Raw genomic sequence first — 15,530 nt, 5'->3', positions numbered from 1 at the left:
ACCAATTCCAAATATAATTTTTTCACCATAAAAAACTATTTTTATTGTGGTAAAATATATATAACACAATATTTATCATTTTAACCCTTCATAAGTGTACAATTCAGTGGCATTAAACACATTCCCAAAGTTATGTAACCATCGTCACTATCTACACCCAAAACTTTTTCATCATCTCCAACAAAAACTCTCTGTCTGTTAAATGACTCCCTCTTCTCCCATCCCCCAGCCCCTGGTAACCTCTATTCCACTTTCTGTCTCTATGAATTGGCCTATTCTTGGTACCTCCTATGAATGGAATCATACAATATTTCCCCTTCTGTGTCTGGCTTATTGCTGGCATAATGTTTTCAAGGTCCTTCCAAGTTTTAGCATGTTTCAAAATTTCATTCCTTTTTACGTCTGAATAATATACTACTGTGTGTGTATCACATTTTATCATTCATCTGTTGATGGACGCTTGGGTTGTTTCCACATTTTGGCCATCGTGAATGATGCTGCTTTGAACACGGGTGTACCAAAGTCTGTTCGAGTCTCTGCTTTCAATTCTTTGGCGTATATGCCCAGAAGTGGCATCGCTAGGTCATATGGTAGTTCTATGGTAGTTTGAAGCAACTCACTTTTCAGGATTTTTTTAAAAATGAACATATTTATATCCTAACTTTATTCCATAAAAGGATTTGAGGTGTTTAGAAAAATATGCACAATAAAGAGAGAGAACGAGTTCAAGGAACTGGGGCAAAGGGAAAATTAGTTAGTGCTCCTTCAGGGCGGATCTGCCCTCAGAAACGAGCTCACGCCGTCCTTCCTCTTGGGACAACAGGCTGGGAGCACTTTCGAAGGCTGCTTCCTTTGCAGATGACTGCATTGCTCCCAGTTGTCGGAGCTGCTTCTCCAAACAGAACACTTCTCATGGGCTTCACTGTGCACACGAACCGTGTGGAAGCTGGCGCCACGACCTTAACCCGCACCACGTTTCTCCTGGCTTCAGACCTCTGGCTGGCTGGGTCCTTGAGGATTAGCCAGGGCAACCCTCTCAACTTCCAGGTGAGGAACGTAAGACTCAGGTTAAGTGCCCTGTGGAAAGACATAGAGTGTGTAAATAGCAGAACTGAAATTCAAACCCACGTGTCCCGACGCCAGCCCAGTTGCACCCTGGTGCACCACCGCCTCTCATTACCATAACTCTGCTTTCTTTTGCTTCAGCAGTGCAAACTCTTTTCTTTATATATTTGGGAAATCACTATATCCTCATTCTTTTTAAACTTCTCCAATAATTGTGCAGTTTCAAAATTCGGAAGGCTACAAGTATACTATTATGTGGTACGAAATGAGGTGGACATTAGCTGTGTAACATGGGAGAGAGCCACAAATCCCATTGCTGAAGCATAAGCTGTGTTACTTATTTTATAAAACTTTCCATTAGTTAGTTCCCCAAATAGGAGTGTTGCTTCCTGGTTTCCATGGTAATTTAAAAAATTTCACTGAGACATTAACAGCCAGATGAGACTGAACACGAATCCAACATACCAGAGTTTAGTGATGACCAGAGCTATAGAACTTGTGATGGGCCCAGCATCAGCTGAATGTTCACCCTGCTCTTGGTCACGCAGGCAAGGGGGACAGGTGGAAAGGCTCCTGCTCCAGCTGGGTTTCTGTTTTGACACTAATGTGAACACAGCTGCTTGGCTTTATTTGTGTTCATTGATTTTTTTTTCTGCTGATAATGTTTTTTTAACTTTATTTTTTTAGAGCAGTTTTAGATTCCACAGCAAAATTAAGAGGAAGGTACAGAGATTTCCCATAACCCCCTGCCCCCACACGTGCATAGCCTCCCTCATTATCAACATTCCTGCCCCAGAATGGTACATTTGTCACAAGTGATGAACCTACCCTAACACATCATTATCACCCAAAGTCCACGGTTTGCTTAGGGTTCACTCTGGGCGGTGTACCTTCTATGGGTGTGGGCAAATGTATAAGGACATGTATCTACCATTATAGTATCATACAGAGTATTTTCACTGCCCTAAAAACCATCTGTGTGTTCACTGATTTTCCAGACATAGTTCATCCTTCTCGAAACCAACCGCCCTCAGGGGCATTGTGACTTCCTCCCTGCTCTCCATGAGTCACCTTAAGGCACACTGGCAGTTTCCAGGACTTCCTCAGTATTTTCCTAGATGTGTCTGGTGTAAATTTACAGGCTTTCCCTGGAAGAGGTCTGACAGATCCCCTCACTCAACTTTAATTCAATTCCGCAAACCCCGTAGACGTGGTGGAGACAGTGGTTGCACACTCTAGAACGAGACTGCCCTGTTCCAAATCCCAGCTCTTGCTTTGTGCTCTCCAGCTAGTTACCCAACCCCTTTGTGCCTTATTTTCTCATCCGGCAAACAGACATGATAATAATATAACCTACTTCATTGGGTTACTATGAGAATTGAGTTAATATATGTATGGGCCCTGGAGAACACATTGTAAGGGTTCAATAAATTACTGACAAAACTCTTGCCTACCCTAAGGCAGGCACTGCCAGGCTTTGAGGATATAGTGATGAATAAAACACAGATCTGGGGCTGGCCCCGTGGCATAGTGGTTAAGTTTGCATACTCCACTTTGGTGGCCCAGGGTTTGGGAGTTCAGATCCTGGGTGCAGACCTACATACCATTCATCAAGTCACGCTGTGGTGGCGTCCCACATAAAATGGGGGAAGATTGGCATAGATGTTAGCTCACTCACAATCTTCCTCAGGCAAAAACAGGAAGATTGGCCACAGATGTTAGCTCAGGGCTGATCTTCCTCACCAAAAAAAGAACAAAAAAACAAAGAAACCACCACAGATCCTGCTTTCAAGAGGCTTATTCCGAGGACAACACAAAAACTACATACACAGAAAAGTAGCAACGTTACCTGTCCTTATCATGCACATTTTTAAACAAGATAGTACCATGTCATGTTTGTGTTCCATTACCTTGTTGCTGTGTATTATCACTGAATACCAGCATTTTCATTTTGAATTTCCTATTTGTTAAATGCTGCTATCTATTAATTCACCAACACTTATTGAGTACCTACTAGATTCTAGGCTCTTAGGCCATAAATCTGATACAGGCACAAAATGTGAGCATACCATTCTTCCCAGCCTCCCCTCATCCCCACTCCCGGTGCCCTGCTCGAGCGTCTGTGGCTGCCTACCTGGTTCCTGGGGCGTCAAGGCAAAGAAGAGAGTTGAGAATCGACAGAGGTTGACGATCTACATAACTGAGGTGGGGAGGGGGTGACAGGAGAGATGTGAAGATTTGAGTAAGTTTGGAAGAGAGATTTTGGAGAGCACTTGAGTGATGAGTGGGACTTGGGGAAATAGACGAGTGCAGAGGAACTTTAGAACTTTTGCTGGGCACGCTGCAATGTAATTGCTCCTTCTGGAGACTTCAGTACAGACTCTAGTTGCTTTTCAGTGCTTTTGGATGTGAAACAGGTGCTTCTTTTGAATATGGTACCATGCTGAGACTGGCTGTAGCAGTCCGCTTCCAAGAAGGCCACAACGAGCCTTGCCTCCTAGTGCCATCCCCCCACACTGCATAGCGATGAACTGTGTAACAGTGGAATATTGCAGAAAGGAAAGAGTGGAACATCTGAGGCTATATCCTAAAAGACACTGCAGCTTCCACCTTGCTCTGTTGGACGACTTGCTCTCAGGGAAGTCTGCGGCCGTGTTGTGAAGATACTTGAGCAGTCCTGTGGAGGAGTCCACGTGGGCAAGAACCAAGGCCCCCACCAACAGCCAACGTAATTTTCCAGCCATATGAGTGAGCTTTCTTAGAAGTGGATCCTCTGGCCCCAGTCAAGAAGTGGGTCCTACACAACCCTGGCCAACAGCTTGCTGCGACCTCACTGGTGATTCTCAACCCAGAACCACTCAGCTAAGCCACTCCCAAATTCCTGAGCTGTGTGAGATAATAAACATTTACTGTTATTTTAGAATCTCTGAGTCTTAGAGTAATTCGTTGTGCAGCAATAGATAACTCAAACAATGGCTATAAGGTGGCCCAGCTTTACTAAGGTCACCCAGATGTAAACTGAGTTTCCCAGGCCACCTCAGCCCATGAGTACAAAAGGGGACACAGGGAGAGTAATATGTGCATTTCATTGCTCTTGCCGTTCCTGCTGAAGCAAGACCTGGAATCTTCTGTAAATTAACCATTCCCTCCCCCATAGGAAAATAGAAGCATGTTTATGAATTGGGAGAAGAGGAATAGGTCTCACGCAGGTATGACTCTCCCTGGGTGCTGTTTTGCTGTCTCTCCTTGGCTACTGCTAATGGTTTTCGAGATATCACTGTTTCCTGCCAGGCACCACTGTTGCCACCAGGGGTCAGTGCTCCTGGCCAAGCACCAAAGTCTCCCACCGGGCGCTGGTATTGCCTCTGAAGAACTCACTGGACCAAAGCTGGGAGCTGCTCTGTGAAGAAGTGGCAAAAAGATGCTTCTCTCCTCTCCAGTGTGCTGCCCTCGCCCTCCAGTTTTACGGCGATTTTACTGAAATAATTCATTTTCACTCACAGCCTCTTTCTTTAGTTCTCATACTTGTGTCCATGGGTTGGGTGGGGACGGAACCGAGTGACCTTATGTTGTTATCAGGATTCACTATCCTTCGGCGATGAGACTGTTACTGAGCCAGGTTCAACATGGCTATAGGCAGCTCGTGGCTCACATCATGCCAGTCTGGCAACACTACAGAAGAGAACTTCCTGCTTTAGAAGACAGAACACCCAGGAAGGGCTCTAAGTGGCTGGGCCTGAGTTTCAGGCCCATCCCTTGGGCTGTAGTGAGAGGAAGGCAGGGGACTGTGATAGGTGCCTCACCAAGACCACATGGAGCTCCTCAAAGGAAGGAGGCACGGCCTACCCTCAGAGCAGAGGGGCTGGGGGGTGGCGGGGGATGGTAGAGGATCAAAACAACAGCTTGCACTGCCGTCCAGTTTCCAGACCTGCCTAGGCATCCCAGTCTGACCTCCAGCAGGGGACCCAGCCGTTCAAGGTCATGGTCCCTGCCTCGGGGCAAGGAGCTTTCTGTCTCCAGAGTGGGGTTCGTCTGCACCACTTTCTTTGACTGTGTGCTCCTTCCTCAGAATTTGGTTCAAGGGTCAGTCTCGTGGCTTTTGCACCTTATTTGTCATCTTCCTTCTAACCTTCCCGGAACATTCCCCTTGTGTTGCCTGCCTCTCCCTGCATCCTGATGCCTGCCCTTACTCTCCCAAAGTCACTCCCACATAACTGACTAAGAAAGTACGCAAGGATTCACAACCTCAAGCCTCTTGCCCAGCTTTGTGGGTCTAGCTGTGAGAATTTTAGGACAAGACACTCTGGGGTCCGGGTGTTATAACTTTACATGATGCAGGTATAGCAGCCTCTCTCCTGCCTATCTCATCCCTTGTAACTTTGAGGTGAGCAATCAGAAAATTGCTCTTCTGGTATTCAGGAGAATCTTCTCTGCTGACAGCAGCCCCATGGGTCCATCTGCTGCTGCCCATAACCTCTGATGCCTGGGTCTGGGAACTAGCCCATCCTTGCAGGCTGTGGCACTTCGCCAGTGTCCCGGCAGGACACCTGATGGTGTCACCTGCGTGCAAACCGCCTTGCTGTCTTCCTCGGGCTGCCAAGGAGATGTGCATCCATCTTCTGTGGATGGTCAGGTGGTTCTGAGAAGAACAGTACACCATGGGAGGAGCAGAGGTTCTAACTATACAATGTTGGCACCTTCTCAAACAACACAAGGGAAAAGTGTGGCGGCATCAGTTTCCCGGAGCTGTGAGAACAAAGCACCACCAACTGGGTGGCTTAGAACAACAGATATTTGTTGTGTCCCAGTGCTGGAGGCTGCAAGCCGAAGCCAAGGTGTCTGCAGGCCCAGCCCCTGAAGGCTGTAGGGAAGGCTGTCTTCCTGCTTCTTGGCCGCAGCAGCATAACTACAGCTGTCACGTGCTGTTCTTGTGTACGTGTCTCAAGCTTCCCCTTTTGATAAGACACCAGTCATATTGGATTAGGGCCCACTCTAATGACCTTACCTTATCTTGATTACCTCTGTAAAGGCCCCGTGTCCCAGTAAGGTCATATTCTGAGGTGCTAGGGGTTAGGACTCCAACATGTCTTTGAGTGGGGGCACAATTTGGCCCATAACAGTTGCAGACCTAGGCCTTCAAAGGAAGCTCATCCTGTGGGGTGGCTTTCTCAACTTCTCTTTCTGTTCCCCGATTTCCCCTTTCCAGGCAGCTGCCTTTTGCACATGCCCTGATCCAGGGCTCCTTATCCTCCCCTCAGGAAACTCTGCCACTGCCCATAGGAGGAGGCCTCTTCTGGGTTCTTGCCGCCTGCTAGTGAAGGCTGCTCAGCTAAGCCATTGTGACTCTAGAGGGACAGGTGGCCGCACAGTGGGGGATCCCACTTCAGTTCAGTCTCCTCACCAGCCAGAGGTGTGACAGATCTGCTCACCACTTTTCCCAAAAAAACTACCAAATCACTCCAAAACAAGCATTGGCTTTTCTTGGCAACCATATAGCCTAGTCTCCTTTAAGGAGAAGACCCCCTCCCGGATGGTCTATTTGTTTGATGCAGAGTTGTCACTCCTCCTCTCCAGTTCCAGGCAACCCACCAGCGAGGGTCGGTGCCCTACCTCATCCCCTCCTGCTTGGCCTTTCCTCTTCCTCAAACGGCCTCTCCCTTCCCTGCCTCCTCCCCAAAGGCATTCCCTCAAGGGTTCGCTGTAGGTCCTTGAAGAGGCTTGGGTCCTTGTCCCACAGGTAGGGGTGTTTTGATTTGTTTTGTACTTTTAATTTTTATAAACGGTGTGTCACTGTCAATAGCATTGTTTCTTACTTTGATTACTCTACTGGCGTTCCTCACGTTAATACTATTTTATTCTAACCCTTGTGCAACATAAGTTCAGACATGGTTGAGTTAAGGAGCACTGGACCCTTCCTGGGGCTGGCTTACATTACGAGAGCCTTACAGATAGCTGTAACTGACGCTCTCCTCGCCATCCTGGAGGGGCAATCCCGGGTCTGAATAGACTGATTTCTCATTCCGCATCTCTCCACACACCTCCCACGGAAAGGGCAATGGAGGTTCCCCATGTCACCACACATAGCCGAGACACAAAAATGCACTGGGGTCATGTTAAATGATGCAGTGAGGATGCAACCAGCCGCATCCAGACTGCGGTGATCCTATACGATGAATGATCTGGTTTCTTCAACAGATACATGTTACCAAAAGAAGGCAGTGAGGGGGAGGGAGGGAGGTAAGGGAGAAAAAACAATGGATTAAGAGACACTTCAGAGACATATTAACCAAAGGCAATGTGTGAACCTGTTTAGATCATGATGTGAAAGAGACAACTAACTGTAAAAAGACAGTTTTTTAAGTAATAGGGAAATTGTAAACACAGATTGGGTATTAGATGAGACTGAGGAGTTATTAATTTTGCTAGATATAATAATTCTATTATAGATATGGCTTTAATAAAGCTCTTATTGTTACCACACAAAATTAAGGTTCTCTGCCCAATGCACATAAACAAGCCAATTAATTATGGCATCAACCTTTGGGGGAGAAATCAGCTTTATTCTGTGAGATCAATCTGCAGGGAGACAGGGGGCATGGGCCCTCAGATCTTTCTCCCCGATTCAGGACTTGGGGGGATATTTAAGAGGTTAGAGAGAACAGGCTGGCACAGGGAAACACTGGGGGGACAGGTTTTGATTGGTGGGCTTCAAGCATGTATGGTGAGGTTTTAAATATTTATGACAGTGTGGGGAAGGAACTTTAACACCAGATCTTCCTGAATGAGGGGCCACTCACTTCTGAGAAGAGTCTGACTTTCAAGTTCCAGTCATATCCTGGTCCTTGGGTTCCATGGGAAGGAGGATCTTTGGTTCTGAAGTCGTTTCAGGTCACGATTTCTTCTTTTGCACATGCCCTGGCTATGTGACTTTGCACACTTTCTGAAAGGCAATTCTTAATCACTCTGGTGGTAAGAGATGAGGTCAGTTGCACTGGTCCTGGAGGCCCACAGTTACATTATCTGCTAGAGACTCATATTGAAACATTTATGAGTGAAATGGTATGATGCCCAGTATAAGCTTTTTCTCTAAAAGTTCACATAGAAATATTTTAGGCTTCCTGGGCTATACAATGTCTGTCCAACTACTCAGCCTTGCTGGTGTGATGTGAAAGCAGGTGTGGATAATACATAAAGGAATAGTTGCAGCTGTGTTCCAATAAAACTTTATTTACAAAAACAGGAGGCAAGCTGGATTTGGCCCAGTGGGTGCTAGTTTGCCAATTCCCAGTTCTAGAGCAAAAAAAAGGAGAGGAGCAGATAGGTAAAAAAGATTGACAAAATGTTGATAGTTGTTGAAGTTGGATGATGGGTACGTGGTGGTTCACTACACTATTTTCTCTATTTTTGTGTATGTTTGAATATTTCCATAATAAAAAAAATTCAAGTGTACCGAAGAAATCTTTTTGCACCGAGAGAGAACTATTTGCCTGTGACCTCTCTCCTTATCTCCCTCACTCCCTTTACTTTTGCCTGCCTTTTTCTCAGATCTGTTTCACACACCCACTCACACACACTTACATGTAGCTATATTTTAATCAAAGTGAACTTCCTAGACAGTCTGTCCCGCTGAGGAATGCAGCAGAATTCTGCGGCAAATCCTTATGGCGGGGGCCCATGTTCTTTCCCAGGAGACTCACAGGCCCGCTTCCTTTCAGAGCTTTATACCCTTGTAAACACTTTCCCTAAAATGGACATCCCAGGGCCCAGGGCTGAAGCAGACCACCCTTAGGGAAGCATTGTTGTTTTCTTATTTCTCAGCAGGAAACAGGAATGTCCCAGGGAGGATTAGAAAATTACCAGACAGCCCTCGAGAAGGGCTGGGAACGTCCAACTGGAAGTTGGAATTTGGTCAGAACATCTGGAAATTCAAAGGAAGAAATGTTAAGCTATTCATCAGGCTCTATAAATTCTCCTAAAAGTAGACAATTATGAAACAGAGAGAGGACAACAGAGCATGTTGTCAGAGGAAAGGAATTACATACATCTCACTTGAAACTGCCCTGAATGTGTAAGCTGAGCAGATCTGTCATTTCAAATTGTGGGTCACAGATCTACAGAGGAAAGAATAGTCATGGACCCTTCTTTTCCCAGATCCTTCAGCAGATGACAGGGGCACCTGCAGAAACTGGCCCCAACCTCTCTTCCACCTGCAGGAACGCCATGCTCTCCATTTGTCCTCCATCGGCATCAGGCCCCAAACCACTGCGTCTACCTGGAAGAATTTCTCCTGTAACTTACCCAAGCCCCATTCTCCATTTGACTTCCAGCTTTTGTATATGGGAAAAGGCCTTTCCTGACAACACCAGCTCCTGGTGGCCTCTCCTTCTTATGAGCTTCTCCAGCACATTCTGACGGTACCACCTGTTCTCACTTAACTATACATTGCCCTGTTTACCACTGAGGGTAAGAAATGATGGCTGCTGAAACAGATTAAACCCAGATTTTGTGACTTAACACAAAAAGTCATTTTCACTGACGTCACAGCACAAAGGGGGTGTTCCTGGCCACATGATCATTCAGGGTCCCCCAAGCTCTATTTTGCTGCTCAAACCTCTTCTAGATCCTCGGAGTCTTTATCATTTTAGTTGGCAGGTGAGGAAAGAGAGCATAGGGAAGGTACACACACTTGTTTGATACAATATTACGTCTGTGAGATTCATCTATATTGTAGCTTGAAGCAGCGATTAATTCTCTTTCATTGCTGTATAATACTCCATTGCATGAATATACCACAGTTTATCCATTCTACTGCTGGCAGGCATTTGGATTGTCTTCAGTTTGGACTATTATCAGTAAAGCTATTATGAATGTGTCTTTTGATGCACATATCTATAAATTTCTGTTGTGTATGTACCGAGCAGTAGAATTGCTGGGTCACAGAGCGTGCATACATAAAACTTTAGTAGATGTTGCCAAATAGTTTTCCAAAGTAGTTCTGCAAATTTACATGCCCAACTTTAGCATTGCATGAGGCTGCCAGTTGCTCCATATCCTTGCTAGCACTTGGTATTGTCTGTCTTTCTCATGTAGCCATTCTGGTGTGAGTGCTGTGGTATCTTATTGTGTTTTTAATTTGCATTTTCCTAATGACTCATGTTATTGAGCACCTTTTTAAAGCCTTGTTGGACACTTTAGTATTCTTTTTTGAGAATTTCCTGTTTAAATCTTTGGCTGATTTTTCTTTTAGATAGTCTCTCTTTTTCTTATTGAGTTGAAGAAGTTCTTTATATATTCTGGATATGAATTCTTTGTCAATTATATGGATTGCAATTATATTTTCACACTCTGTGGCTTGCCTTTTCACTCCCTTCATTTTTTTTAAATAAACAAAAGTTTTAAATTTTAATGAAATATCGGGTATCAATCTTTTCTTTTATGAGTAGTATGTTTTGAGTCCTGTTAAAGAAATCTTTGCCTATCCCAAGGTCATGAAGATGTTCTGTGTTTCCTCTGTTATCTTTTGAAAGCTTTGCTGTTTTACCTTTCACATTTTGGTCTATGATTTCTCTGTAATTTATTTATGTCTTTGGCATGATGTAGGGGTCAGGGTGTTTCCCATTTGAATATTCAATGGGTTGGCACCATTTACTGAAAAGATCTTCCTTTCTCCGCTGTGTGGCACTGTACCTTTGCTGCAAATCAGGTTGATTATATATGTGTGGGTTGAGTTGGGGAACTCTATTTTACTATTTTGGCCCATTTGTCTATCCTTTCACTGATACCACCTAGTTTTAATTATAGTAGCTTGAAAATCAGTGATTTACATCCTCTACTTTGTTTTTCCTCAAGATTGTTTTCTGTTCTTGACACTTTGCATTTCACAATTTCCTTGTCGGTTTTTACACACAAAAACTCATGTGGGGATTTTGTTTGGGATTGAACTGAATCCCCTAAATAAAATTGGGGAGATTTATCAGATTTACAGTATTCTTTCAATCTATGAACAAGATATGTAACTCCTTTTTTCCCCTGCTTCTTTAATTTCTCTTGGTAGTGTTTTATAGTTTTCTGATAGAGGTCTTGCACATCTTTTATTATATTTATTCCTGGGGGTTCGTTTTTGGTGTTATCGATAATGGAACTGTTTTTTGAAATTTCACTTTCAAATTATTTGTTGCTAGTGTAAAGAAATACAATTGATTTTTGTATACTGACCTTGTACCCAGTGATGTTGACTCGTTTCTAACTAGTGAGTGGCCTCTCCCACTCACACTTCATTGGCCAGAACTCAGTCGCACAGCCACACCTAAATGCAGCCAAGGTGGGGAAACTGAGTCTTTCCGGGGGTCTGGGAAGAAAAGGAAAGGAGTTTTAGGGAACACAGCAGATTCTTCCACTCTGCATTGAGATATAACGTCCCTGGGGTTACTCTGTCACTGTACTATGCTGCAAGGAGCTCTAAAGCTCTCCAAGTCTTAGCAGTGTTTAGCTAATTTATAACTTGAGGAGTCCTTCAGAATGTTCTAGTTGGAAAAAGACTACATTAAAAGTTACTCTCTGTTACTTTGGATAATCATATGGCCCCAAGGGGATCGTAGATCACATGCAAAATGTTGCCTTGAAATCGCATGGTGGAATCCTGCTCCACAGTTTTCCAAATTATGCTTATGTTTCTATGGTTTTAGATTGGCTTAGAAATCAAGCACATGCCACCCACCTCCTAATGAACTTGCAGACTGTACTCCCACCCCCCCCTCATTTTTATTGTAACTACCCAAAGCTGAAGTTACACATCAGCAAGTTGCTCTATTTTTTTTTTCCCCTGAGGAAGATTCCCCCTGAGCTAACATCTGTTGCCAATCTTCCTCTTTTTTTGCTTAAGGAAGATCAGCCCTGAGCTAACATCTGTGTCAGTCCTCCTTCACTTTACATGCGGGTCATCACCACAGCATGGCTGATGAGTGGTTTGGGTCCATGCCCAGGATCTGAACCCATGAACCTGGACCACTGAATTGGAGCACATTGAACTTAACCGCTACACCATGCGGCCAGCCCCAACAAGTTGCTTCATATTTTGAAGGACTGGTTCAAACTTTTTGCTCTCATAATGTTGTGATCTCACATTTTGTCTAATTGCTGTGACCAAACACAAATGACTTACTTTCTCAATTAATCTAATTTGCTCATGAACTGACACAATGCCTAAGCCCACAACGCAGTCACTGAACTCTGACGGCCCATGTTGGGCACTGCTGAGTCCTGGCTGGCTGAATTTGAGGGTGGTCTTTAGTCTGTCAGCAATGAATACAAGACAGTTAACTGCTTTTGCAGGAATCAGAAGTGCCCTTGTTTTATATTTCCACAGAACACAATTTCATTGGTTCTGAGTACACATCTGATAATGTTTAGGTCAACGGATTCCAAAGCTGGGATGCTCCAAACATAATGTCTCCCCCGAGACCACAGCTGGAAAGCCAGGCACAAAACTACTGCATGTTTTGTGCAGATTATTCCTCTGCGAACAAAAGAGAAATGAGTGTGAATGGAGTGCTGCCTGTTCTCACACAGGCCAGGAGAGTGTTTGATGACGTCTGTCACGGTCTGAGGCTCAGGAACAGTCCTGCAAGGCTTTGAACCTCCAAAGAGCAATCATAGGCCTGAGTTTCCCTTCCAGAGGAGCTGCATCTGGTGACACTTCACGCCCCCACCCCAAGTCTAGCACAGAGAGGGAGGGTAGGAAGCGTGTGTGGAATGAAGAATGGGCTCAGGAGGTCATCTCCCAGCTCTAGTGAACTTTATTTGCACTTCCTCTCCACTTCTCTCTCCCCACTCCTCTGTTCTCTACCACTCCCTTAGCAAATGTTTAGCTGTTCCCTAAGGCAGCTGTCTCACCTCTCACGGCCCCTCCCCGGTGCTCCACCCCCACCTCCAGCACAGAGGCTTTTCCCTTAGATGGCCTTTTTCTTTTTTCATTTTGTTTTGATTCAATGTATTTCTAAGATTTTTTTCCCCATGTGCTGCTGAATCATATCTGGGCTTCAATCAGTGGCTTAGATTAAAATTCTAAGGCCAGAAATAGGTGATGGAGGTGCCAAAGGCAAAGTGGGCTCCAAAAGCCCGCCCAAAAATCCTCATAGCCTTTCTCCTCCCCCATGGTGTCCACTGCAGCTCTTCTGGGCACATTCTGGTCAGAATTGTTGGTGTGCATGTGTGTTGGGGAGTGTGTTTTGTTTTTTTCAGGAAAACCAAGATGGCGCAGTAGGGTAACCTCGGAACAACAGAGGGTAGGGCTGGGACAGAGGATTCCTATGATCTATGTCTCACTTAGGACTGGACCCCAACGGAAGAGCACAAAGAGGATTCTCTAAAAAACATTCTTGGGAGAAGTATTGGGTTAATAATGGGTTAACATGTTACCACTTTTCTAAGTTTCATAGAATTTTAGAACCAAATTAAGCATAAGAGCCACCATTTATTGAGCATTTACTAAGTGCTGGATTTTTTAATCCTTATAACAACCCTATAGTGTAGATATGGAACAGAGGCTCCCCTCATGTGTCATAGGTGGTAAGGGGGAAGCTAGGCAAAAGGACAGTTTTGCTCATATAATCCAACGCTATTTTGTTTGTTTTCATTTTTATGGAGGTAATATAATTGTAGGACAAATTAAATCATTTCAGAAGGCAAGTATTAGAATTTTAATTTAATACATTTCTCTTAAAGGTTAAGAACAAGGTCGAATTGATTATCTCTATTTTCTGATCGGTTGAGTAATTCCTCCCTGGGGCCACTGGGAAAGGCAGTCACAGCTCTTGGATGCTGTGCGCCCCTGCTTTGGTGGCCCAGTTTGCGGACACACAGGTTGCTGGGAAAGTGGGCCTCGGTTTGACTAGCAGGGTCTGCTGACAGTCTCCAAATGCCCAGCAGGTGGCAGTGTTTCCCACACCGGGAGAGCCCATCAGGGTCTGCCTGGAGGGGCAGAAAGACCATAACACCTTCCTGTATTAAACTTGTTAAAAATTTTTGCTTTTCCTACATTTTATTTTTGAAGCATTTTAGTAAACATAAGCAAGGTAGGCTTTCGTGAAAATGGCAGAAGTGAGAGCTGCTGCCTCCCTTCTCCCCATGTCACCAGTTGCCCTTGACTCCCAAGCCCGTCGCTGTGATGCCCCCCACAGATCTGTCCTTCCACTAACACCCAGGGAAGATTCTTCCCAATCCTCGACTTCACGCACCTGTCCCACCACCCCATCACCTACCTGCCAGTTTGCTGCCCCACTTCCTTGAAAGCAAGCTGTGTGCGAAGCTGGTGAGCCAGGTGCAACCGTCCAGCTGTCATTCTCAGCTGCGATTCTCCCGGGAGAGCCAAGCACACTTTGGAGGAGATCGTGAAGGAGGCTGGCTGAGAAAAATCGTGGTCCCCAAGGAGTAACTAAAGGTGGCGGCTGTTTGCTGTGAGGAAGACACGTCAGGACTGATGGAGGCTTTGCCACGTTGTGCCTGCGTGTCCAACAGGCAGCAACACAAGTTCACCTACGGCAACAGTGAGCGTGTCTGCCCTCCCAGCCACAGCCTTCGTGTAAATATTTCTTTCTACCATCTGTCACACAGCCTGAGTCTCACTGTTGGAGGTACACTTCCTTTGAGTTTTAAAATGGCCAAGCTTTCAAGAGTTTCCTACTTAAAATGTGAATGTAGTGGGAGGGGCATCAAACTGGGGTATAAATAATACAGAAGTGAGGAGGGGCTGGTGCAGGGAAATTGGTGAGGTGACAGTATAGATAAACATGGTAGGAAACTCTGGTAATTTTCCTAATGACAATGTAAAATTTTTATATGCAGAAATTGAATTAATTTTAAAGTGAATTAGAAAGCTAAACAGTCCTAGAAATTTTGCTTTTAAATAACAGGCCACTTTATTTTTTATTTTATTTTTTTAATTTTTTCCTTCTTCTCCCCAAAGCCTCCCAGTACATAGTTGTATGTTCTTAGTTGTGGGTCCCTCTAGTTGTGGCATGTGGGACGCTGCCTCAGCGTGGCTTGATGAGCAGTGCCATGTCTGCGCCCAGGATTCGAACCAACAAAACACTGGGCTGCCTGCAGCGGAGCACGCAAACTTAACCACTCAGCCACGGGCCAGCCCCGACAGACCACTTTAAATAATGCCTCCGAGTTTGGGTTGAAGGGACAGGCACCAGGCAGGCAGGAGATGCTAGGAAATTTGGGGGGAGAACTTTTTTCTTTTTTTTAGTTAAAGATTGGCACCTGTGCTAACATCTGTTGCCAATCTTCTTTTTTTTCCCCATTCTTCACCCCAAAGCCCCCCAGCACACAGTTGTAGATTCTAGTTGTGAGCCCCTCTGGTTGTGGCATGTGGGACGCCGCCTCAGCACGGGCTGACGAGCAGTGCTGGGTCGGCGCCCAGGATCGGAACCAGCCAAACCCTGGGCCGCTGAATCGGAGCG

The 15,530-nt window shown here is 45.2% G+C and overlaps 1 long non-coding RNA gene across 1 annotated transcript; it reads right to left on the bottom strand.

Moving 5' to 3' along the window:
- Nucleotides 1–181: 181 nt before the first annotated feature.
- On the bottom strand, nt 182–14,608 carry LOC124231127 (uncharacterized). The gene is made up of 3 exons (XR_006886386.1): nt 14,325–14,608; nt 11,281–11,413; nt 182–1,077 (listed from the first exon to the last, which is right to left on the bottom strand). It is a non-coding gene; the product is annotated as an uncharacterized LOC124231127 (long non-coding RNA).
- Nucleotides 14,609–15,530: the final 922 nt, after the last annotated feature.

The sequence above is a fragment of the Equus quagga genome, chromosome 20, assembly GCF_021613505.1.
Source record: "Equus quagga isolate Etosha38 chromosome 20, UCLA_HA_Equagga_1.0, whole genome shotgun sequence".
Taxonomy (NCBI): Eukaryota; Metazoa; Chordata; class Mammalia; order Perissodactyla; family Equidae; genus Equus; species Equus quagga.
This window is presented reverse-complemented; position numbering and strand designations above follow the sequence as displayed.